We start from the raw sequence: 27,784 nt of genomic DNA on the forward strand, positions 1-27,784 counted from the left end.
AAGGTGAGCATCCAAACTGCCTAGGCTCCCACAAAGCCAGTATGTGCAGTAGGATCAAAAACCCATTGCCATTGTTCTTGAGTTCTCAGTAGTCCTCATTGTCTGCTATGTTCAGTGAGTCCGGTTTTATCCCAGGCCTTTTCAGACCCAGGCCAGCTGGCCTTGGTGAGTTCCCGATAGAACATCCCCATTGCAAATGGATGGAAATAGAAAACACTATCCTGAGTGAGGTAAGCCAGACCCAAAAAGAAGAACATGGGATGTACTCACTCATATTTGGTTTCTAGCCATAAATAAAGGATATTGAGCCTATAATTAGTGATCCTAGAGAAGCTAAATAAGAAGGATAACCCAAAGAAAAACATATAGGCATCCTCCTGAATATTAACCTTCATCAGGCAATGAAAGGAGACAGAGACAGAGACCCACATTGGAGCACCGGACAGAAATCTCAAGGTCCAAATCAGGAGCAGAAGGAGAGAGAGCACGAGCAAGTAACTCAGGACCGGGAGGGGTGCACCCACACACTGAGACAATGGGGATGTTCTATCGGGAACAAATACCTGTTAACTACCTTATAACTACCTAATCACCTTTACCTTCCAGGTAAAGATTCATTTGGCTCATGACTTTCAAGGTTTCAATCTATGATTGGTTGTTGCTTTGGCTATTTCACTTGTGGTGAGTTGACCTACTCTGGAAAGAAACATAAAGCAGAAAAAGTCATTTGTTTCATGTTCAGAAAGTAAAAAGAAGAAAAGGAGGCTAGGCCCTACTATGTAGTTCAAGAGCACACCCTCATTGTCCTGAAAATTTACTTCAAAACTCCAAATCTTAATGGTTCAACTGTTACCTTTCAGTAATGCCATAGGCTGGAACCAAGTAAACCATATGAGAACCCTCTGGCCCCAAACTATAACAAATGGATGATGATTTGCTTTGTCCCAAAGCTTTCACATATGGTTTTATTTTTGTCTATTGTCAACATATAATTATTTAATATCACTTTTATTTTCTTGAGTTTGTATTCCCAGACTTCAGAATCTGTAGCAGTTGATGACTAATCTCATTTGTCAATTTGATGAGATTTAGAATTACTACAAAACTGGAACTCTGTGCTTGCATGTGAAGAATTTTCTAGATTAAGTTAATTAAGGTGAGGAGACACCTTAACTATTTATGACTCCATCCCATTTGCTGGAGTCGTACACTGAGTGAAAAGGAGAAAGAGCTGAGCACCAGCATTCGTCTTTCTCTCTGCTTTATACTCCTGTTGCCATTGTTTTCCAATCTTGCTGGAACATTATGTAGAACTGTAAGCCAAAATAAAATTTTCCCATATTTAAATTGCCTTTAACAGCTACTCTGTCATGGCAATGTTGTGGGAACTCCTTCAGCCAATAGCCTTTTAGATACCAGCCCATTTTGGGCATGGTCTCAGGTGCGGCCCCTTTTTCTGCTGGATTCAGTTCCCAGTTTCCAGTGCACACAGAGGACTGTGGATTGGTACCCTGACTGTGATCCCCAAATAAATAAACCTTTGTTTTACACCATTTTGGGTTATCGTGGAACTCTTTGATATGCCTACAAAGTAACAAAAAAAAATCAGGCAGCTATTTGGATGTGCTAGTACTAACACTTAAAATCCATGTGCTATTTGGATGGCTAGTACTAACACTTAAAATTATAAACCTATTTGACCTTCTAAGCTTCCTCTTCCCTTACTATCAGTTCCATGAAGACAGGCACCATAGTAGTTTCACTCTTCTTGTGTCCCCAGAAATTAGGCACTGAGTACTTATTAAATAAATATACAGCTTTAGTCTAAATACAAATGGAGTAGGATCCATTTGACTTAACCAGCAATCAGTGTCATACATTTTGATGTGAACCTCAAATTTAGTTACTGGACATCATTGTTCAGAAATTTTCTAATGACTGTAATAAAGTAGGAACTGTGTCACGTTGCTTATAGGCTTTTATAACCAAGTCCCTTCCTCCCTCCTCAGCCTTAAACTCCAATGATCTTAAACTCTTTGGGGGCTCCTGCCCAATTTCACTCTTTCTTTGCCTCAAATTCCCTCCTGTTTCCTTTACTTTGATGAGTTCTTGCATACTGATTCAGTCTCCATAGCACCTCTGCCAGGAAACTTTCTCTAGTAATTCACTGTGATTTCAAAACTCCTGGCGCTCCACAGATACTTCTGTTTCTTTCAATCCCATTTCTCTAACAAATCCCCTTTGCTGTCCTAATTGTATCCTTCCCAGAGTTCTCTTTTAGCATTTACAAATTATCATCTGTGATGCTACTATAGAGACTATTGGGATTAAAAGAGAAGTGGCTTTTAGTGAAACTAGTATTAATTCCTCATTCTGTGACTTAGAAGCATATTAGCTCACTTTCCTCATCTATAAACCAGGTATAAATGAGATTATTGAATAACTTTTATGAAGTTTTCACAATAAACATTTAATAATTAATAGTAATTTTAAAAGGCCTTCTTTATATAGTATGCATGGTGATTGCCATGTGAATACTTCCACCACTATCAATTTAAAAAAAACCAAATTGATACTGAATTTGAGGTTATGAAAAAACAATGTGCATTCACAAATGGGAGGGTTCACTTTAGCATATCTCTGTCTTCAATGAATCTTTGTTCAAAGGAATTCTTTCAATGAAGGCAGTATTATTTGTTTCCAAGCCTATTTATCTCCCAGTATCCTCCCGCTTCTTTCAAGATGCATTGCTTCTAAGTATTCCCTCTTATGCCATTAGCTTTTTCCTTTCTGGTGATTCTTTTATCTTTGACTACAAATACATCTGTCCTACTCCTGTGCTTTGAGATTTCATTCTTCTCCAGCATGCCTCTTTACTTCACAATGCCTTTCTTAGCTGTACATTAGATAAATGTATTTGAGTAACCCACAGTGAGTCAAGTGCTGTGCTGTGCTAAACACCTCCCCTCCACTACATCTTGCCACACTAAGCATGCTTCAGCTACAGATTCACTGGATCCTTTCCCTTCTCAAGGACTTTGCACATGGTGTTCCTTTTGTTTGGAAATATTTTCTAAAATTCATTACATTTTATCTTTAATATCTCAACTTCAATGTCACCTCCTCCAAAAAGCGCATGTTCCTTTCTTCCTCAGTTACCAAGTCTAATAGAACTCTGTTCTTTTAGTCCGCAGTAGCTGCACTTCTGAGGAAGTAATTACAAGCTTTAGTTTAATGTCATTGTCTTTTATTAGTGCCTAAGTTTCATAATGAAAGTAACCATAGGAGTTTTATCCTTTCAAATAGTTTTTAATGATATTGAATGAATACATGAGCAGGGCATTATATTAAATGAGCCCATAAAATTTTTCTTGTTACTCTGTCACAAAATATAGCCTCTGTTTTCCTCATCTGTAAAATGGAGATAGTGCAGGTTGGCCTTCCCAAATCTGTCACAGAGCATCCATTCCTCATGCTTTTGCACAGGGTGGTATTTTAGAAAGGCAACGCTGCTCAGTTGTGTCCCTGATTTAAACCTCTCTAGTGGTTTGCGAATGCTGCTTTGGTTCAGCCTAAATCCTGAGAACAGTCTAAACATAATAAGATATGGTTGTTTCCACCTGGACTTCCATTCCCAGCTCTTATGCTTTCTCTTCTTGTTTGTAGTTCAGATAGAAGGCGTCAATTTAACTCCCTGGATGCATTGCTATGCCTTGCCTCAAATAGGGCCTTTAGTACTTGCTCTTTTATCCCATGAAGATGATATTTCCCTAAGCACACCCCACACTTATAGTTATGTTTGGTTTCATATCTTTTTTTAAAAAAACAGACTTAATTCACTTTTATTTTCCTTGTATAAAAACCCTTATGTGGTGGCCACAGCTAGAGCCAGGGTCCCCTGAACAGAGACTCTAGTATGGGTTTTCACAAGATGGTCAGTGAATTCCTGGTAAGGAGACTTGGTGAGCATAGTCTCTTTCCAGAGGTCAGGGGTCAGGTCTTAGAGATAGCATCAAAGGTGGCCTTGGCAAAGTTGCCCAGGGTGGCAGTGCAGCCCCTGGCTGATGTGTAGCAGTCATCAATGCTGGCCATCATCAGTAGCTTCTTGGGCACAGGAGCGGAGACTATGCCAGTGCCTCTGGGAGCAGGGATGAGATGCACCAGCACAGAATCACAGCGGCCTGTCACTTTGCAAGGAACAGTGTGGGGCTTGCCAATCTTGTTCCCCAAGTAGCCTCTCCACACAGGGACAATGAAAAGCTTGGCTAAGATGATGGCCCCTCGGATGGTAGTGGCTACCTCCTTGGAGCACTTAACAATGAGACCTACATGACCATTGTAGTCCCCAATAGCGACAAAAGCCTTGAACCTGGTCCACTGGCCTGCCCTAGTCTGCTTCTGCATGGGCATGATCTTCAGAACCTCATCCTTTAGGGATGCTCCCAGGAAAAAGTCAATGATCTCGGACTCCTTAATGGGCAGGGAGAACAGGTAGATCTCCTCTAGGGACTTGATTTTTATGTCCTTAACCAGGCAGCCCAGCCTCGTGAAAGAATCCACTCCTTGTCTTCAGCTTTACCTCCATGAGCCCCATGGCCTAGGCCATGGCCTCATCCACAAACATGTCCCCTAAGTCCGCAGCTGAATCCTCCACAGAAGCCACCAAGGCCTCCTAATCCTGGGCCCCCACTACTCTGGGACCTCCCACTACACCAGCGTCAATGGCCATTTGTTGTTTTCTAGAAGAAGAAGAAACTGGTTTCAAATCTTATGGAGAAATCTACTACCAATGTTTTGCTAGATAATCATTGCAATTAAACAATCTTCAAAATACTTGTTTTATTTTTGTTGTATTTACTTCTTTTTCCATTTATTTATGTTCTCTCTCTCTCTCTCTCTCTCTCTCTCTCTCTCTCTCTCACACACACACACACACACAGAGAGAGAGAGAGAGAGAGAGAGAGAGAGAGAGAGAGAGAGCCTGCATGTGCGCACACATGTACATGCATGAACATGCCTCAGCACCCATGTAAAGGTCAGAGGGGCAACTTGCAGGAGATGGTTCCCTACGTCTACCATGTGGACTTTTGTTTTTAACTTATATCATCTAGCTGGACATCAAGTGTCTTTACATGACGAACCATCTCAATAGCTTGCAAATATTTATTTTTATATGAATAGATAAGTGTAGTTGTCACCTAATCACAGAAGTATCAGACATCAGAAAAATGGTAAAATTGAAGACTCATAACTGGCCACAGTTCTGCAAATCAGTGACAACTGAGTGGTTGGCCCACAAGTGGACGCCTTTGTCATTCCCACGTTCCAAGTAACATTGCATAAAGAATGTAAAAGTGTATGGGTCTGAGAAACAAGAGAGGAGGGAAATGCTGTCTTCTCGACAGCACACAGCAACTGAGACAACCTATATACATACAAAAAGGAGCAGGAGGAAAAGGAGGGTCATGAGTGTGGAGTGAAGACTATTTAAGACAAATGGGGAGAGGGTTGGCAGAAGTGGAAGGGGGATGAGAAAAGGTACTGAGGGGTGACTATGATCACAGTGTACAGTATGTATACAAGCATGGAATTATCGAAAGTAAAATTTGAAACCTCAATTCAGTGGTTGAGATATATTTACAAGTCCATCCCTTAGCATCCTCTGACTTTTTAGAAGATATCCAATCTTTTATTTGTTGACATTTCTGAGAAATGGTGGAGTAGATCATTGCTGAGTCTATAAGCTGTATTGCTCTTCTAATAGCCATTTTCTTTTAGTTAGCTTTGGATCATTTGACAAAATACTAGAGGTACTTTATCCAGGGATAATATTGGTGAATCCATTGTTATCAGAAAGATGGAAATATCCTGAACTTTCTCGAGCCCTATTCCACACTTCCTTACTCTGGGGTTGAAAAGACCGAAGGTAAACATTATTTAGAAGTCTTGTTTCTCTTAATATTTTTATTATGACCACAGCAGAAGCAATTGTTGTTATTTCCAACCATCAAGGAATATGTTACCTTTGTATTTTTTTACCACTATCTATCTATATGTAGAATCAACATATACAGGGAAAGAAAGAATGGAAGATCGATTTCTCACTTAAAAAATTATGAGACAGCAAATGATAATCAATCTTATTAAAGAGACTAAACATAGGCCTTTCAATCATATTAGCTAAATAACATGACATATAAACTATCTTTATGAGATGACACCATATCTAGTGAGTGACCTGTTAACCCCACTTCACATATTTCTCATACTCTGTCTTCAACTATACTTTCTCAATTGCCTATTCAAATTAAAATGTTTTATATGGTGCAAGAGTTTTTACAACCAGAATAGTTCCTAACTTCCCAGATTCCCTTCTCATGAACTTACTATTCTTTCCACATATCTTATTTTCTAGATATATCTGAATTCCGTGCATGTTCCATGAATTACCTCTTCAAGTGTTCAATTTATTTCACACTGTGTTTGCTATATCACATTCCTTGAATGCTCATGTTATCTCACACCTTGTTCATGATATCCCCTTTATGCGGACTGTCCTCCTTTACATTGAGAATCTCTCATCTAGCCTATGAGGCATAACTTACAATGTCACATACACTTAATTGCTTCCTAATACTATTTTCTATCTTTTAATATTATTCAGCCTTTCGAGTTCATGCACAGAGCAGAAACCACTAACTGTTCTCTCTTATATACCCTCTTGGTATTAATATATTTTATACTGCATTTAAGTAAAAAGAACATTTTATACCTCTGTATAGACCATAATACAGATTTAACCCACAAACAAGCCCAATTACTTAATGACAAATTTGTGTCTGGCAGAAATTACTAATTTCTTTGTCTCATAAGCATGACATCATTCATAAAAAGAAAAAAAATTAAATTATATAGGACATAGTAGTTGCTTTCAAATAGCTAAGAATCATTGGATTAGGTATATAAGATGGATTTAAAATTTACTATTATGTAGTCTGATTTCAGTTTTTCTTAGGTTTGTATAATTTGATTTGAATATTTAAAAAATTCAAATAAATTTCTGAATCTTTTCAAGTGACATTTTAATCTTTAGAAGAACATGATGATCACTGCTTTCTATTTACAGCACTCAAACACTAATAGAAACCTCATTAGCAACACTTCAGTTAACTATAGTCAAGAGTAAAACAGTCTCTTTCAAATTTGAATAATGGAGAGATAAACCACTATAGAATCCTTCCATTCTTCCCCTCTGCTGCCAGGCCTACGGCAGAGAAACTATTCTCTATTACATCCAAGGATGAATTCATGGCTCCACTACCCAACTAACATTTTTAGCAATTGCTTCTCTGGTGTTTTAGGGTTTCTACTGCTGTGACAAGGCATCATAACCAAAAAGATAGTTGGGGAGAAAAGGGTTTATTTAGCTTACATTTCCATATTGCTGTTTATCATCAAAGGAAGTCAGGATAGAAACTCAAACAGAGCAGGAACTTGAGGCAGGATCTGATGTAGAAGCCATGGAACATGGAGGGGTGCTACTTATTGGCTTACTTCCCATGACTTGTTCAGCCTGCTTTCTTCTAGAACTCAGGGTCACCAGTCCATGGTTGGGACCACCCACAATGGCTGGGCCCTCCCTCATTAATAACTAAGAAAATGCCCTACCGGCTTGGCTGCAGGCAGAGCTTATGGAGGCATTTTCTCAGTTGGAGGTTTCCTTCTTTTTAGGTAACTCTAGTTTGTGTGTCAAGTTGACATAAGACTAGCCAGCACACCTGGTATATCAGCTATTTAATTCTTCAGATTTTTTGATCCCCTTGGCTTGGATTAAAAATTTTTGTTTTAGTTTAGATACAAAGTAATGGTTTTCGTTTGTCATTATTATAACATATAGCATTATAGATTGTTCTTACTCTCTCCCTAGTGCCCTCTCCTGCTGCCTTGGCTTCTCTTGATGATTCTCCCAAACAGCTTACACCTTCTGATTTCATGTCACACATATTCTATTATCCTTTCTTGTTCAGGCTCCCCTCCCTTTAGGCCTCTCCTCCCATCGTCCCATGTATTTTCATGTACTACATCACACACACACACACACACACACACACACACACACACACACACACAGTTAATATATATGTATACTTAAATCTAGCCATTTTACTGAATGCTTTTACACCCTATCAAAATGAACTCTAATTTTAAAAGAATTAATTAAAACATAGTTTCATGTCTTTGAGTCTTATGTTTGCCTAAATCTTATTCCCATTGTTCTTTTGTTTTCCTAAGAATGTCATCTTATTCTTCAGATGTTTACTTAACTGTAATCCCCTCTATGAAATGTTACCAAAGTCATTTGGGGAGACACAGGGCTTTTATCTGAATCTAAAGTTGATATAATTATTTGATTTTCTTTAAGATATTTAATACTAAGGAACCTGTATTTTCACTTTCAGTTTTATCACTTAAAATACGATGAAAAAATTCAGCATGTTGTATGAGAACTGACTCTGCCTCTTGTTTATCATCATCTAAAGCAGTGGTTATCAACCTATGGGTTGCAATTCCTTTCAGGGTCCAATGACATTTTCACAGGGGTCAAATACCAGGTATCCTGCTTGTCAGATATTTACATTATAGTTCATAACAGTAGCAAAATTAAAGTTATGAAGCTGCAACAAAAATAATTTTATGATTGGGGGGGTCACCACAATGTGAGAAACTGTATGAATGTATCACAGCATTAAGAAGGTTGGGATCCATTGATATAGAGAGTTTGGAATACGTTAGGGAAAGAAGAGAGGAAAGAAAAAAATACAAAAGAAGGTTAAAGTCAAAGTCGAAGTTTCTGAGGGAGTTACAAGGAATCATACTATTAATTATCTGCTTCAAATACCTATAATACATTTAAGTCAATACATAAACATACATATACAATTTCCCCATCTGGGCTGACAATGCTCCCCACAGGATCCATAGACTACTTAACAGAAACCTCAACATCATGCATGAGAATCTCTCTTTTGAGTTGTAACAGATCGGGGATTTCCAAAAGACTCTGAAACATATAGAGACTATTACTACTGCCCTAACTTTTTTTAAATATAGATATTATTCTTTTCTGATAAGTTTCCTACCTTACTCATTTCATTTTACTTATAATCTACTCTCCATGCTCTCTTAATGTATCCACTTTCTACTTTTTCAGCTTCTAACTGTACTCCAAACTAAATACATAGAAATTTTGAAGGTAGGATACACAAATGAGAGAAAGAATAATATGTTTGTCAATTTGGACCTCATATACCACAGTCAATATAGTTGTTTCTAGTAGTGTCCATTATCAGAAAATAATAATATCTATATTTAAAAAAATTAGGAGTAACCCAGGATAGCCAAAACAATCTTATATAATAAAGGATTTTCTGGAGGCATTACCATCCCTGACTTCAAACTCTATTACAGAGCTACAGTATTGAAAACAGCTTGGTATTGGCATAAAAACAGAGAAGTCGACCAATGGAATCGAATAGAAGACCCGGATTTTATCCCACAAACCTATGAACACCTGATTTTCGATAAAGGACCTAAAAGTATACAATGGAAAAAAGAGAGCATCTTCAACAAATTGTTGAACATAGGATGTACTCACTCATATTTGGTTTCTAGCCATAAATAAAGGACATTGAGCTTATAATTCATGTTCCTAGAGAAGCTAAATAAGAAGGTGAATCCAAAGACAAACACATAGGCATCCTCATGAATATTAACCTTCATCAGGCGATGAAAGGAGACAGAGACAGAGACCCACATTGGAGCACCGGACAGAAATCTCAAGGTCCAAATCAGGAGCAGAAGGAAATGGAGCACGAGCAAGGAACTCAGGACCACGAGGGGTGCACCCACACACTGAGACAATGGGGATGTTCTACCGGGAACTGTCTGAAAAAGCATGGGATAAATCCGGACTTGCTGAACATAGCAGACAATGAGGAATACTGAGAACTCAAGAACAATCGCAGTGGGTTTTTGATCCTACTGCATGTACTGGCTTTGGGGGAGCCTAGGCAGTTTGGATGCTCACCTTACTAGACCTGGATAGAGGTGGAAGGTCCTTGGGCTTCCCACAGGTCAGGGAACCCTGATTGCTCTTCAAGCAGATGAGGGAGGGGGACTTGATCGGGGGAGGGAGAGGGAAATGGGAAGCGCGGGGAGGAGGCAGAAATCCTTAATAAATAAATAAATTTAAAAAAAAATAAAAATAAAAAAATAAAATAAAATAAACATTTGCGAACAGGCAAAAAAAAAATAGGAGTAGAAAACTGAAAGAAAAATCCACATGATGATCTCAATGGGGCCACATGTGAGTCTGGGGCCTCAGAGAGAGTAGGCCTGAGTCAGGACCTCTGTGAGTTTGGGCATTGGTCTGGGACATCAAAGGGAATAGGCAGGAACCTGGAACCCCTGTAGGTCTGAGCATGAGTCTGGGACCTCTGAGGAAGTAAGTAGGTCCTCTGCAGGTTTGAGTGCAACTGAGCCTGGGACTCCGAGGCAGTAGACCAGAACCAGAAACCTTTCCAGGTCCAACTCCAACCCAGGGACTTCTGCAGGAGGGAAGCCAGACCATGATTTACAGAAACAGATCAAAGCCTCGGCCAAAATAGGCCTGAGACAGCAAATGCCAAGGGAGCAGAGCAAAGCACAGGAACACTGAACTATCTCCAGGAACAGGAGTAACCAACGGGATAACTAGAACTGTGACACTGACTGTACCACGAGGAACAACCATCTGAGCTTTGGATTCACTGGCACCTAGAAGATTATTCAACAGAATCTCAGACAGCCCCAACCACACCTATGAGAGGAAAAGATGAGTAGAAAAGGTAAGATGACATGCTACACCACAAAGAGCAACAAAATACCAGTAAAACCTAAAAACCCTACAAAAGCAAGACCTGAACAACAAAATATGGATGAACCAGAAGAAAATTATCGAAAAAATAACCTCAAGAGAATGTTTGAAATTCTTAAGGATGAAATGAGAAATTCTTTTAAAGAAATGGAAAAAAAAAAAACAAACAAAAATTGGAAGGTATCTGCAAATCACTTAAAGAAAACCAAGAAAAATAAATCAAACATATAAAAGAAACTATCCAGGACATAAAAACTGAAATACAAACAATAAAGAAAACACAAGCCAAAGAAATTATAGAAACAGAAATCATGAGAAAATGATCAGGAACCACAAATGCAAGCATGAACAGCAGAATACAAGAAATGAAAGAGAGAATCTTAAGCACTGAAGATACAATAGAGGAAATAGACTTATCAATTAAAGAAAACATTAAATCTAACAAAAGCTTAACCAAAAATATCCAGGAAATATGGGACACCATAAAAAGGTCAAATATTAGAATAATAGGTATAGAAGGAGAAGAAGTTCAACTCAAAGGCACAGAAAATTTATTTAACAAAATCATAGAAGAAAACTTTCGCTACCTAAAGAAAGATATGCCTATGAAGATACAAGAAGCTTTCAGAACACCAAATAGACTCAATCCAAAAAAAAGTCCTCTCACCACATAATAATCAAAACACTAAACATACACAGTCAAGAAAGAATATTAACAGCTGCAACGGAAAAAGGCCAAGTAACATATAAAGGTAGACCTATCAGAATTACACCTGACTTCTCATTGGAGACAATGAATGCCAGAAGGTCATGGTCAAGCATTATGGAAACATTAAGAGACCACAGATGCCAGCCCAGACTACTATACCCAGCAAAAATGTAAATCACCATAGAAGGACAAAACAAGATATTCCATGACAAAACCAGGTTTAACCTAGAAACAAACTCAGCCCTGCACAAAATACTAGAAGGAAAACTCCAACCCAAGGAAGATGGCTACGCCAACAAAAACACAGACAATTGATGATCTCATTATAGCAAATCCCAAAGAAGAAAAAATACATAAATTAACATTACCAAAGATGAAAACTAAATTAATAGGAGTTAACAACCACTGGTCATTAATATCCCTTAATGTAAATGGACTCAACTCACCTATAAAAATGCACAGGCTAACAGATTGGATACAAAAACAGAATCCATCATTCTTCTGCATACAAGAAATGCATCTCAACCTCAACCTCAGAGTGAAGGATTGAGAAAAAAAAATACTAATCAAATGGACCTAAGAAACAAGTGGGTTTAGCTATCCCAATATCTAACAAAATAGACTTCAAGCTAAAATCAGTCAAAAGAGACAAAAAAGGTCATTTCATATTAATCACAGGAAAAATCCATCAGGAGGAAATTGCTGAACATCTATTCCCCAAATACAAGGGCACCCTCATATGTCAAAGAAACACTTCAAAAGCTTAAATCTTACATAAAACCCCACACACTAATAGTGGGAGACTTCAACACTCCCCTCCCACCACTGGATAGGTCAATCAGACAAATAATGAACAGAGAAATAAGAGAACTAATATATGTTATGACTCAAATGAACTTAATAGACATCTATAGAATATTCCATCCAAACAGAAAAATATATACCTTCTTCTCAGCACCTCATGAAATCTTCTCAAAAATTGACCACATACTCAGTAACAAAACAAACCTCTACAAATACAAAAAAAATGGAATAACCCAATGTACCTTATCATATCACCATGGTTTAAAACTAGAAGTCAATAGCAACACTAATTGCAGAAAACCCACAAACACTTAGAAATGAAACAATGCTCACCAGAATAATCAGTGGGTTAAGGAAGAAATCAAGGGGGAAATTGAAGACTTCCTAAAATTCAATGAAAATGACCACACAACATACCCAAATTTATGGGACACAATAAAAGCAGTGTCAAGAGGCGAGTTCATAGCACTAAATGCCTACATAAAGAAGCTGGAAAAATCACCCACTAGTGAATTAACAGAACATTTGAAAACTTTAGAAAAAAAGGAGCAAACTCACCTAAGAGAACTAGATGGCAAGAAATAATCAAATTGAGAGCTGAAATCAACAAAAGAGAAAAAAACAATACAAAGAATCAATGAGGCAAAGAGTTGGTTCTTCAAGAAAATGAACAAAATAGACAAACATTTATCCAAACTAACCAAAAGACAGAAAGAAAATATCCAAATTAACAAAATCAGAAATGAAAAGGGGGACATAACAACAGACACGGAGGAAATACAGAGGATTATCAGGTCATATTTTGAAAACCTGTACTCCTCAAGATTGGAAAACTTGAAGGAAATGGACAACTTTCTGGATAAATATCACTTACTGAAATTATTAAATAAAGACTAGATAAGCAAATTAAACAGACCTATAACTGTTGAAGAATGATAAACAGTAATCAAAAGTCTCCTGACCAAAAAAGCCCAGGACCAGATGGTTTCAGCTCAGAATTCTACAAGACTTTCAAGAAGAAGTAATACCAATATACCTCAAATTATTCCACACAATAGAAATGGAGAGAACATTGAAAAACTCTTGTTATGAGGCTACAATTACTCTGATACCCAAACCACAGAAAGACATTACTAAGAAAGAGAGTTACAGACCAATTTCACTCATGATGATTGATGCAAAAATAGTAAATAAAATACTAGCAAATCAAATCCAAGAAGATATCAGAAATCATCCAACATGATCAAGTCGGCTTCATCCCACAGATGCAGGGATGGTTCCATATACAAATTCTGTCAACGTAATCCACAATATAAACAAGCTGAAAAATAAAAACCATATGATCATCTCATTAGATGCCGAAAAAGCATTAGACAAAATACAATATCCCTTCATGATAAAGGTCTTGGAGAGAGCAGGGAACATATCTAAACATAAATAAGGCAATATACAGCAAGCCAACAGCAAACATCAAGCTAAATGGAGAGAAACTCCCAGCATTTCCACTGAAATCAGGAACAAACAAGGTTGTCCACTCTCTCTATATCTATTCAATATAGTTCTTGAGGTCCTAGCTAGTGTAATAAGACATGAAAGGGAGGTAGATCAAGGGGATACAAATTGGAAAAAAAAAGTCAAACTCTCACTGTTTGCTGATAATATGATAGTTTACATAAGTGATCCCCAAAATTCTACCAGGAAACATCTACAACTCATAAACACATTCAGAAATGTATCAGGATACAAGATTAACTCAAAAAAATCAGTAACCCTCCTATACACAGATGATAAAAGGGCTGGGGAAGAAATCAGAGAATCAACACTCTTCACAATAGCCACAAATAGCATAAAACATCTCAGAGTAACTCTAGCCAAACAAGTGGAAGACTTATATGACAAGAACTGTAAATGTTTGAAGAAAGAAATTGAAGAAGACACCAGAAAGTAGAAAGATCTCCCAAGCTCTTGGGTAGGCAGAATTAACATAGTAAAAATGGCAATCTTACCAGAAGCAATCTATATATTCAACACAATGCCCATCAAAATCCCAGAAAAAAATCTTCAAAGACCTCAAAAGAATGGAACTCAACTTCATATGGAAAAGCAAAAACCCCATGATAGACAAAACAATCCTGTACAATAAAAGAATTTCTGGAGGCATCACAGTCTCTGACTTCAAACTCTATGACAGAGCTACAGTACTGAAAACAGCCTGGTAAAGACATAAGAACAGACAGGGGGACCAATGAATCCAAATAGAAGACTGGGATATCAATCCACATATCTTTGAACACCTGATCTTTGATAAAGGAACAAAAAATATGGAAAAAAATGGAAAAAAAAGCATGTTTAAAAAGTGGTGCTGGCATAACTAGCTATCAACATGTAGAAGAATAAAAATAGACCCATACAGCACTCAGGAGGCAAAGGCAGGTGGATCTCTGTGAGTTCGAGCCCAGCCTGGTCTACAAGAGCTAGTTCCAGGACAGGAACCAAAAAGCTACGGAGAAACCCTGTCTCGAAAATCAAAATAAAAAATAATAGACCTATATCTATCACCATGCATAAAACTCAAGTCCAAATGGATCAAAGACTTCAACATAAAGCTAGCCACACTGAACCTTATAGAAGAGAAACTGAGAAGTACACTTGAACACATTGGCACAGGAAACCACTTCCTAAATATAACCCCAGCAGCACAGACACTGAGAGAAACAATTAACAAATAGAAACTCATAAAATTGAAAAACTTCTTTAAAGCAAAGGACATGGTCAACAAGACAAAATGACAGCCTACAGAATGGGAAAAAAATCTTCACTAACCCCACATCAGACAGAGGTCTGATCTCCAAACTATACAAAGAACTCAAGAAATTGTACACCACAAAATCACATAATCCAATAAAAAATGGAGTACAGACCTAAACAGAGAACTCTTAACAGAGGAATCTAAAATGGCTGAAAGACACTTAAGGAAATGGTCAACATCCTTAGTCATCAGAGAAATACAAATCAAAACAACTCTGAGATTCCATCTATACCTGTGAGAATGGCCAAGATCAAAAACACTGATGACAACTTATGCTGGAGAGGTTGTGGGGAAAAGGGAACACTTCTGCATTGCTGGTGGGAATGCAAACTGGTATAACCCCTTTGGATGTCAGTGTAGCGATTTCTCAGAAAATTAGAAAACAACCTTCCTCAAGACCCAGTAATACTTTTGGGTATATATCCAAAGGTTGCTCAATCATGCCACAAGGACATGTGCTCAACTATGTTCATAGTAACTTTGTTTGTCATAGCCAGAACCTGGAAACAACCTAAATGCTCCTAGCCTGAAAAATGGATGAGGAAAATATGGTACATTTATACAATGGAGTACTACACAGCAGAAAAAAAATGGCATCTTGAATTTTGCAGGCAAATGGATGGAGCTAGAAAACATTATTTTGAGTAAGGTAACTCAGACACAGAAAGACAATTATCACATGTACTCCCTCATAGGTGGTTTTTTTAAATATTTATTTATTTATTATGTATACAACATTCTTTCTGCGTGTATGCCTGAAGGCCAGAAGAGGGCACCAGACCTCATTACAGATGGTTATGAGCCAACATGTGGTTGCTAGGAATTGAACTCAGGACCTTTGGAAGAGCAGGCAATGCTCTTAACCGCTGAGCCATCTCTCCAGCCCCTCATAGATGGTTTTTAAACATATAGCAAAGAAAGCCAGCCTACAAACCACAATCCCAGAGAACGTATACAACAATGTGGACACTAAGAGAAACTTACATAGATAAAATCTGCATGGGAAGTAGAAAGTAGAAAAAAAACAATATCTCCTGAGTAAACTGGGAGCATAGGGACCTTGGAGGAGGATTGAAAGGAGAAGGGGAGAGACAGGGAGGGGAGCAGAGAAAAATGTAAAGCTCAATAAAAATCAATAAAAATGTATTTATTTATTTCTTTTTTTTTGCTTTCAGCATGTTTTATTTTATTTTTTCCTTTTTTTATTCCTTACAAAAAATTCCAATCCAAATTCCCACTCCCTCCCCTCCTCCCATTCCCTTCCCTCTTTCTCCACAGACCCCCCTCCAACCCTAAGGAAGTGCCATGCACTCCACCCTGTGGAAAGTCCAAGGCCCTCCCTACTACATCTAAGTAGAACAAGGTTTACATCCAAAGAGAATAGGATCCCATGAAACTGGTATATGCAAGTAGAGACACATCCCAGTGTCACTATCAGTGCCCCCTTAGTCTACCCCAGGTATCAACCCCCTTCAGAGGGGCTTGGTTTTTCCCATGTTCATTCACTCCCAGTCCAGTTGGAGTTGGTGAGCTCCCATTAGCTCAAGAAAACTGTCTCAGTGAATGACCCACTCATGGTCTTGAATTTCTTGCTCATACTCTCTCTCACTCCACTCTTCAACTGGATCTTGGGATTTCAGTCCAGTGCTCCAATGTGGGTCATTTCCTCTGTTCCCCATCTGTTGTTGGATGAAGATTCTACGGTTATATTTAAGATAATCATCATTATGACTACAGGGTAAGGTCAGTTCAGACACCCTCTCTTCTATTGCTTAGGGTCTCAGCTGGGTTCATCCCTGTGGGTTCTTGGACATTTTTCTAGAGCCAGGTTTCTTGCTAACTCCATAATGGCTCCCTCAATCAAGATATCTCTTTTTCTTGCTCTCATATCTGTCCTTCCTCCATCTCGACCATCCCATTCTCTCACGTTCTCCTCCACCCTCCCTTTTCCCCTTCAATATATAAAAATAAAAGAAACCAGAGAAATGTCAACCTTCACAATATCCACAAATAACATAAAATATCTTGTGGTATTACTAACCAAAGAAGTGAAACACCTTTTTCACAAGAATTTTAAGTCTTTAAAGAAAGAAATTGAAGAAGATACCAGAAAATGGAAAGATCTCCCATGCTGTTGGATAGGTAGGCTCAACATAATAAAAATGGCAATCCTACCAAAAGTAATCTATGGATTCAAAGAAATCCCCATCAAAATCCCAATACAATTCTTCACAGACCTTGAAAAAACAATAATCAACTTCATATGGAAAAATAAAAACCAATGATAACCAAAACAATCCTGTACAATAGAGGAACTTCCAGAGGCATCACCATCCCCGACATCAAGCTCTATTACAGAGCTACAGTAATGAAAACAGTTTGGTATTGGCTTAAAAACAGACTGGTTGACCAATGGAATCGAATCAAAGACATGGATATTAATCCACACACCTAGGACGAAGAAGCTAAAATTATACCATGGAAAAAAGAAAGCATTTTCAACAAATGGTGCTAGCATAACTGGATATTAGCATGCAGAAGAATGAAAATAGATCCATATCTATGCACAAAACTCAAGTCCGAACGGATTAAGGATCTCAATATAAATCTGACTACATTGAACCTGATAGAAGAAAGATTGGGATGTAGCCTTCAATGAATTGACATAGGAGACCACTTTCTAAATATAATACCAGTAGCACAGACACTGAGAGCAACAATAAATAAATGAGACCTCTTGAAACTGAGAAGCTTCTGTAAAGCAAAGACACAGTCAATAAGACAAAAAGGCAGCCTACTGAATGGGAAAAGATCTTTACCAACCCCACATCAGACAGAGAATTGATCTCTAAAATATATAAAAAATAACCCAAGAAGTTAGATATCAAATTTCTGAATTACCCAATTAAAAATGGGGTACTGAACTAAACAGAATTCTCAACAGAAGAATTTAAAATGGCTGAAGGACACTCAAGGAAATGTCCAACATCCTTAGCCATCAAGGAAATGCAACTCAAAATGACTCTGAGATACCATCCTACACCAGTCAGAATGGCTAAGATGAAAAATATCAATGATAACTTATGCTGGAGAGGATGTAGAGTAAGGAAAACACTCCTCCATTGCTGGTGGGAATGCAAACTTGTATGACCACTTTGGAAATCTGTATGGCAGCTTCTCAGAAAATTGGGAATCAACCTACCTTAGTACCCAGCAATACCACCGCCCTTGGGCATATACCCAAAGATGCTCAATTATACTACAAGGACATTTGTTCAACTATGTTCATTGCAGCATTATTTGTAAGAGTTGAAAACAACCTAGATGCTCCTCAACTGAAGAATGAATAAAGATGTGGCACATTTACACATTAGAATACTACTCAGCAGTAAAAAACAATGACATCTTGAAATTTACATGCAAATACATAGAACTAGAAAAAAACGATCCTGACTGAGGTAACCCAGACCCAGAAAGATGAACATGGTATGTACTCATTCATAAGTGGGTACTAGCTGTAAAGCAAAGAACACTGAGCTTCTAGATCATGATCCTATAGAAGCCAAGCAACAAGGTGAAACCTAAGGAAAATATACTTAGATCGTCATATAGGAGGTCCTTCTATCTGTGTGTTGCTTTTCTTGGTTAACGAATAAATAAACTGCCTTGGCCTATTGATAGGGCAGAACTTAGGTTGAAGGCATAAGTCATAAACAATGCCACACCAGTTTGGAATTATGATTAATAGGGTGGTATTTATTTAAAAGGGAAAAAACTTACAGATCACTGTCAGCCCTCTGCGCAACCAGGAAGTGAGTCTAGTTGCCAGTGGAGTAGGAAGTGAAGAGAGAGAGGAGAGGGAAGTGGCCGCTTTTTTAAAGGGAGAGAGACCACGCCACAATGGGCTGGTATCTCAGCGGCGATAGGCTGGAGGAGTGGGAGGACCTCCAGTAACACTCCCCCTTTTGATTAAATAAGAGAGTTCTAAACCTACTATGAAATTATATACAATAAGTACAAATATCCTATTCTAACTAGCTTAGGTCTTGTATAATAAATAACTTGGCCAAGTCATGAGAGAAAGTAACTACATTTATATAGTCTTCAACCCCATCAAAGATCTGAGAAGGGAAATAATGTTACCTGGGTAATTAGGAAGTTCAGTAAAACAACTTCCAAAACATGCAACAAATCACAGAGACAACTGGCTACCTGGGCAATCACCCAAAATCACGTTAGCAGCGTTGAAGCAACCAACTTTGGCTAAGGCCTAACATAACTGACATACCATTTTCAAAGGCAAGCAACTTTTCAAAACTATCTTACCCTGTCTTGGCAGGATATGACAGCCCCGTTTTATCCATTGATGCATGCTCTGTATCTTTGTCAGTCGTTGAGGTATGGGCATTTCTTTGCCCCAAGGCCAGTTCTGCCAAAAAGAAGGCTCCAGGTGGAGTGTCTTTGGTGCTCAACATTCTCTCAGGAATAGAGTGGTGTTGCCAGGAGCAATTGTGTCTCACTACCACAAAACTCTGAGTTAGATTAAAGGCCATTTTCTACAGCTCTTTGAAGAAGTTGAAGATTATCTATCTATACTGAGTATAATCTCTATATACCTAAAGAACCTGATTAGTCTAATTATAAATGACAAACTTAGATGACTATTAGTCTATATAATTCTCAATATCTATCTAACTTAAAGACTAAGACAATAAACGACTGTGAAACAAATGAGGACAATGGCCTCCAAATATAAACAATGTACAAATATACATTGCAGTAGGTAAATATATATCAATACACAAACATTATATAAGTATCTTAATCAGAGGTAGAAATGTACACTGCAATATGGTAAATATATACAATATATATATATCAATACAATATATGTCAATACATAAAAAATGTTTTAAACAGAGGTAGAAACATGCATGTATACAATAGTCAATATAATTTAACTTTGTGTCAATATACAAGAATCTATACCAATATATTTGTCTAAAAACAGTAACTCACAATTACAAATCATCATCCCTCTTTTTTTTTCCAAAATGATCCCTGAGCTTATAAAATACCTCCCCCAACCCTCAATCGTATACTAATTATAATCAACCCCTAAATGATGTCCCTAAACCCAAGGGCAAACTTTACTGGGAGAGGGGATGTCGTCCTCTAGAATTACTTCCAGCTGTCATGGGGGCGACGTTCTTTCTGGGGGATCCTGTGAAAGTAAAATGATGGTTAAATTTCAAGATCAATGTATTTTAAAATTGCCAATAGTCTCTGACTATTTTGTGCAGGTCTGGCCAAAATGTTGTATAAGTTGTGCACCATTTCAGCTAACCAAGTTGGAACTGTCTTGTGCAGCTGGTATCCAAAGCAGGTCTTGTAGTTATGCTATCAGTATCATGACGTCATATCAACCAGGTGGAGTTGTTATTATGGGGCCCCATCTTCTTCCTGGAAACTTCAAATGTCACTTCAGGAAAAACTCATTGTTCATTATGAAAAACTTAAACATTAATCATATAGACATATATATATATATTCAATGAAAGACATGATAGATATATTCAATGAAAAGTATGATAGATATGAAGAAAAGCAAAGATGTTTTCTAAACTCATATTTCTTTCTGTCCCACATCATGGCTCTTGACATGAGACAGAAACTCCAGAAACTCTGGTTTTTTCTCTTACTAACAGGCTTGGAATTGGAGAGGGACTGAGCCAGAGTCCAACTTCAAAACCAGCTTTATAAATTTAGAAATATGGTTTAATTTTACTTACACAACCCATTCAGTTTTCTTGATATTTCCTATTGGGCAGGTATTTTTCCATCTGTCAGTATCCAAATATCCAGGGTCCCTTGAATTTTTCAAAGATGAGTGTTTTCCTGTGGAGATAAGAACAGAACCCTGCCCCCATTCTATATGTTTTTCTTACCACCTGTATGAATATCATCATTGTGGATAAGTTGTCATTTCTCCTTTCCAAGAGGTTTCTCCTCTTCAAATCGAAACTTTATTAATTTTGATGGTATCCACAATTTTTCTTCTCCTGTGGAAACAAGAGCAAAACCCCTTCCCCAACGTAGCACATCTCCTGGCTTCCATTGAGAGGTCAGCACATCTTTGAAATAAATCTGTTTATTTAGTTAAGCAGACTTTTCCATTATCCAATGTCTCTCTGCTGCTGTCGTTCCTTTTTCATTAGCATTAAGAAAATTCAAGGTTAATAAAGCATTATGTAATCTATTCCTGGGGATATTTTCAGTCCCTTTCTGTTTGTTCAGCATATCCTTTATAGTACGATTTGATCTTTCTATAACTGCCTGGCCTGTAGGATTATTTGGTATACCTGTAATGTGTTTTATATTATAATAATCAAAAAAGCGTTTCATTTTCTTAGATACATATGCTGGACCATTATCTGTCTTTATTTGCGCAGGTATACCCATGATGGCCATAACTTCCAATAAATGTGTGATTACTGAATCAGCCTTTTCTGAGCTCAGGGCAGTAGCCCATTGAAAACCTGAATACGTGTCTATGGTGTGGTGTACATATTTTAATTTACCAAATACCATAAAGTGGAACACATCCATCTGCCAGATTTCATTTCTCTTAGTACCCTTTGGGTTACTCCCTGCAGGCAACAGTGTTTGATTATAGAAAGAACAAGTAGGACATCTCTTTATAATGTCCTTAGCTTGTTGCCAAGTAATGGAAAATTCTTTCTTTAGGCCTTTACTATTGACATGATGCTTCTTATGAAATTCTGAGGCCTGCAACACACTTCCAATCAATAATTGATCAATCTCAGCGTTGCCTTGGGCTAGAGGACCAGGCAGACCTGTATGGGACCGGATGTGTGTTATGTACATTGGACAAAGCCTGTTCCTGATTATGTCTTGTACCTGGATAAACAATGAAGTCAACTCTGTGTCATCTGGTATAAATTCAGCGGTTTCAATATGCAAGATAACTCTTTCTGCATATTGTGAATCTGTAACTATATTAAGAGGTTCTTTAAAATCCCTTAGCACCATAAGAATGGCATATAATTCTGCCTTCTGGACAGAATTATAAGGGCTTTGTTCCACCTTACTCAATTAATCTGACTTGTAACCTGCTTTCCCTGATTTATTTGCATCAGTATAGAACGTACGGGCTCCAGTTATTGGAGCATCACGTACAATTCTAGGAAGAATCCAAGAAGTTCTTTTTATGAGGTTAAGTCTACCACTTTTGGGATAGTTGCTATTAATTTCTCCCAAAAAATTAGCACAAGCTCTTTGCCACGGTTCATTATCTTCCCTTAACTTTTTTATTTCTTCAGTAGTAAAAGGCACTATAATTTCTGCTGTGTCTATACCTGCTAGTTGACGAAGTCTCAGCTTACCTTTTATAATTAATTCAGAGACTTTTTCCACATAAGTTTTTAATTTTTTACTAGGTTTATTAGGTATAAATATCCACTCTAAAATAATATCTTCCCTCTGCATTAGAATCCCTGTAGGAGAAATTCTGGAAGGCAATATGACTAGGATGCAGCTAAGATTTGGGTTCACCCTATCCACATGTGCCTCCTGTAATTTTTCCTCAATCATTGTCAGTTCCTTTTCTGCTTCCGCTGTCAGTTTTCTTGGACTATTCAAATCTTTATCACCATCTAAGGTTTTGTTTAAATGAACTATTAGATCAGGTGTTATCCCAACAGCTGGTCGTAGACTGGAAATGTCTCCTAACAATCTTTGGAAGTCATTAAGAGTCTTTAAGTGGTCTCTCCTAATTTGTGCCTTTTGCGTTTTAATTTTCTCTAACCCTATTCTGTAACCTAGGTAATTAATAGAATTTCCTCTTTGAATCTTTTCAGGGGCAATTTGTAATCCCCACCTAGGCAAGACTTTCTTTACTTCTTCAAACATCCTTTCTAAAGTATCTTTATTTGAATCAGATAACAAGATGTCATCCATGTAATGATAAATGATGGACTTGGGGAATTGTTTACGAATTATTTCCAATGGCTTACTTACAAAATATTGGCACAGTGTAGGACTATTGAGCATACCCTGTGGGAGGACAGTCCATTGATATCTCCTATTAGGCTGAGAATTATTATAAGTAGGCACTGTGAAGGCAAATTTTTCTCTATCCTTTTCTTGTAACGGTATAGTGAAAAAACAATCTTTCAAATCAATAACTATAAGAGGCCATCCTTTTGGTAACAGAGAAGGCAAAGGAATTCCAGATTGTAGTGGGCCCATAGGTTGAATTACTTTGTTGACAGCTCTTAGATCTGTCACTATTGTCCATTTACCAGATTTCTTTTTTACAACAAACACAGGAGAATTCCAAGGGCTGGTTGATTCTTCAATATGGTGAGCATCTAGTTGCTCTTGCACCACCTGTTCCAATGCCTGTAGTTTATCTTCAGCTAGAGGCTACTGTTTGATCCATATTGGCTTCTCAGTTAGCCATTTTAAAGGTAGGGCTGTTGGTACCTCTAAAGGTTTGGTATTTGCTGTATGTTCTTGTACAGCCTGAATGGCTGGTGACCTTTTTCCATAATACCTCATCATATCCTTCCCAGAATTATGAGTTCCTGGAACTACAGGAATGTTAACCTGGGTATTCCATTGCTGTAGCAGGTCACGGCCCCATAAATTTATGGCAATATTGGCTATATATGGCCTTAGTCTTCCTATTTGCCCTTCGGGCCCTATGCATTCAACCCATCTTGTGCTTTGTTTTACACGAGATAGGGTTCCAATTCCCAGGAACTGAACATCTACCTCTTGAAGAGGTCACTTCGGATGCCAAGATTCTGGGGTAATGATACTTACATCCGCACCTGTGTCTAATAAGCCTTCAATAAAATTGCCATTTATACAGACTCTTAGCTTTGGTCTTTGATCATTAATAGAAGTCTGCCAAAATAACGTTTACTCTGTCCTACTGGGTTTTTTGACTCATCCTCCACACGTATTTCATCATTTAGACCAGTATTACTTTTTACAGCAGAAATTGGAGCTTTTAATTTTCTTGTTGAGGCACGTTCTCCACTGTGACTGGGAATGACTGGGCCACTGTTGGCTTGGGGGCCTGCGAGAGGCCCCTCAAGGAGTTTCCCGACGGTATCGGGTTGCCTTGTTTGTCTGTTGTTGACCTGCATTCATTGGACCAATGTTGGCCTTTACCGCATCTCCTACATATACCTGAAGGCCTAGGTCTCCTATTTTTGTCATTCCCAGAGGAGATAATATTCCTAGAAATTCTGTGCCTGCAATCCCTTTTCAGATGTCTTAATTTACTACAATTAAAACACCTGGCAGTTTGATGTCTCCTCATTGCTGTGGAAATCGCTTCTCCTATCCAAGGTTCATCGTTATAACTAAACGTCTCAACATTCATCGTATGCTGAATCCATTCATCCATAGGTGCTGATCTAGACTTTAAAGGCCCAATTATCTTTTTGCATTCTATGTTTGCATTCTCAAAAGCTAGAGATTCAAGAAGTATTCGTCTAGCTTCTGGGTCTGTTACCCCTATGTCCAGAGCCTTAATTAATCTTTGCAAAAAGTCAATAAAGGGTTCTCTCGGTCCCTGCCTAATTCTATTATATGATTCAACCCTTTTTGCTGGATCTTGTATCCTATTCCAAGCATTTAACGCTGCTTGGTGACATAGACACAGTACTTCATCATCATAAAGAGCTTGGACCTGTGGATCAGCATATTCTCCTGCACCAAGAATTTGATCTTGGGAAACCTTGACACCTTTTGCTCTTCCTTGCTGTTCCATATGTTTGGATTCTTCTCTGAAATAAATTCCAAACATCAAGGAAGGTCCATTATCTAAAACTGCAGACACTAACTGATGGAAATCATGGCGGGTAGCTCTAACATTAGAAGCCCAAGTCCTTATCATTTCCTTTACATATGCAGAGTGCAAGCCAAAATTAACAATAGCTTGCTTAATTTCTTTTAGATCATTCATTGCTATTGGCGTCCATCTAGCTTCTCTGACTCCCTTTGAGCCTTTAGAAGATGACGCTTTGTCAGAATTAAGTATAGGGTATGCTGCTAAAACCTTGGGTAAGCCAGTTCTAATGGCTGGTATTGGCATTGTATCCTGTCCTTGTGCCTTATTACTCTGTTCACCAGCTCCAATCATTTCTTCAATCATTTCAAGTCTTTTTATTATTGTCTTTATTATTGTCTCTTTTGAATCCTGAATCTCCTGACCTGCATGAGTTTCTAGTAAATATTGTATGGTTCTTAGGAGTGCCATGATCTTCCTAAATGATAGAATATTCAAAAGAATACTGAAGCCTAGTAACCAGTAAATTAAGTTATCCCCATAGTCATATAAACCTTGCATGATATAACCCATTGTATTGGCAACCAGAACAGTAAAATTCACGTTGGAAATGAAAACTGCCATATTACCTATTATCCAGCAGGTGGCGCTGTTGCCAAGTCGCGACGAAAACAGAGTCCTGTTTCAGAGTCTGCCTAGTATTTGTTAAAAACTGGAAAATGTAAGTTGCTCAACAAAGTAAATGTAATTAAATCAATTCCAGAGACAGAACCAGAAACCCAGAATCCAGGCATAGAGAGAAGAGCAACCTGGAAGCCGCTTATGCCTCCACGTGACAGAGTCACCCTGAGGGGTTGCAGCTTTCAGCAACCGCGTGCTCTGGTTCGTGCCACTTAAGAGCTGTGCTTGCAAGGGAGATTTAAAAACGACTCAGAAAAGAGCAAACCACGCGGCAGAGACTACGCGGGCCTGTGGAGTTTAAATCCATGTGGGGAGGCCAAGGCCGCCGGCGGTGGCTGAGGAAGGGAGGGCTCCCACCAAGCCGAACTCGCGGCTGGCAGCTGAGCGGGGAAAGGAGAGGTTCTAAAACCAAACGTTGGGTGCCAACTGAAGGCGTAAGTCATAAACAATGCCACACCAGTTTGGAATTATGATTATTAGGGTGGTATTTATTTAAAAGGGAAAAAACTTACAGATCACTGTCAGCCCTCTGCGCAACCAGGAAGTGAGTCTAGTGGCCGGCGGAGCAGGAAGTGAAGAGAGAGAGGAGAGGGAAGTGGCCGCTTTGTTAAAGGGAGAGAGACCACGCCCCAATGGGCTGGTATCTCAGCGGCGATAGGCTGGAGGAGTGGGAGGACCTCCCGTAACATTAGGTAGGCAGGGAGATGGAACTAAATGTAGGGAGAAAGAAGGGTGGAGTCAGGTGACACCATGAATCCTTTGCCAGAATAAGACATGCTGAAACTTAGCCAGTAAGCCACTGCCATGTGGTGAATCACAGATTAATAGAAATGGGTAAAATTAAGATGTAAGAGTTAGCCAATAAGAAGTTAGAGCTAATGGGCCAAGCATTGATTTAATTAACACAATTTCTGTGTGGTTATTTCAGTTCTGGGCAGCCAGGACAAACAGTCGGGCTCTCCTCCTACAAATTGGCACTCCAACGTGGTCAACTAACTCCATGTAAAACCTGAGAGAACTTGAATTCTCTAGACAAAAAATTACAGAGTTTAACACAGCTTCTTGCTGTTTGCTGGCAGCTTTCCTCAGCTGCTTTAAGAGAGATTTTCCTGGCTCAGCTGTAGCAGGAAAAAAGTGGTGGTTTTAAAATGTCGGCATTCTGGGCTATGCTGCCAGTGTGACCTGTGGCTCTTTGCAGAGATGGAGCATTTGAATGAGGTTTGCGAGCAGACTGCTGCAGCTTGCTTAATGGTGACATGGACTGGCTGTGTACTTGAGATGGGGGTAGTATCTGTGGCTCAGAGGCACAAGCGGCTCCACCATGTTGGACTGTGCAGAACCAACAAGAACTACCATATATATCATAGTAATAGCACAGCTTCAGTTTTAGACTGGGCAGGCAAACAAGAAGTACCATAAGAAGTGCTCCTGGACAGTAAAGAATTAGAGATCCACAATAGGACCTATTCAGACATAAAAGACCTTTAAATAGGTCACAGTGTTGTGTTGGATAAATGTATATAGGCTTGGAAGAGAAAAGAAAAAGTATATGGAGGGTCATAAAATAAATTTAATGCCTTTAAAAAAAGGGTAGAGTCTTTAAAGAAATAGAGTACAGATAGTCATAGATTAAAATGAGTAAAGAAAAATAAGCTACTTAAAAGTTGAAAATTCACAGAGAGTTTGGGTTTTGTATATTATTGTGGTTTTTTTTTTTTTTTGAATTTTTTGGCTGTGAAGGAGTTTAATACAGAGAGACATTTCATTGTATGGGCTGCTAAGCTAAACCAGAATGTATATTTTAAAGGTATCTTGACTTCAGAATTTGTGTCTAAGGATATGATGCTTTAGAAAAGAGGTTCTTTTATTTTCACAGAAGATGAGAACCTGTGTATTGCTTCTAGACCAATATGGTTTCACTGGACAAGACCCCCTGAAAGGTTGCTGTGAATACTCCCACAAAGAAAATAATTGCTGACTGAGATAAACCTAGTACAGAGGATACACCATAAAAAAAACATGATTAACAGCACCCCCATA

At 38.3% G+C, this 27,784-nt stretch overlaps 1 pseudogene; it reads right to left on the minus strand.

Moving 5' to 3' along the window:
• Window positions 1–3,865: 3,865 nt before the first annotated feature.
• On the minus strand, window positions 3,866–4,729 carry LOC121445097 (annotated as a pseudogene).
• Between the last annotated feature and the right edge of the window lie 23,055 nt (window positions 4,730–27,784).

The sequence above is a fragment of the Microtus oregoni genome, unplaced genomic scaffold (assembly GCF_018167655.1).
Source record: "Microtus oregoni isolate MIOR12 unplaced genomic scaffold, Mior012 000159F_ref0000335, whole genome shotgun sequence".
Classification (NCBI taxonomy): Eukaryota; Metazoa; Chordata; class Mammalia; order Rodentia; family Cricetidae; genus Microtus; species Microtus oregoni.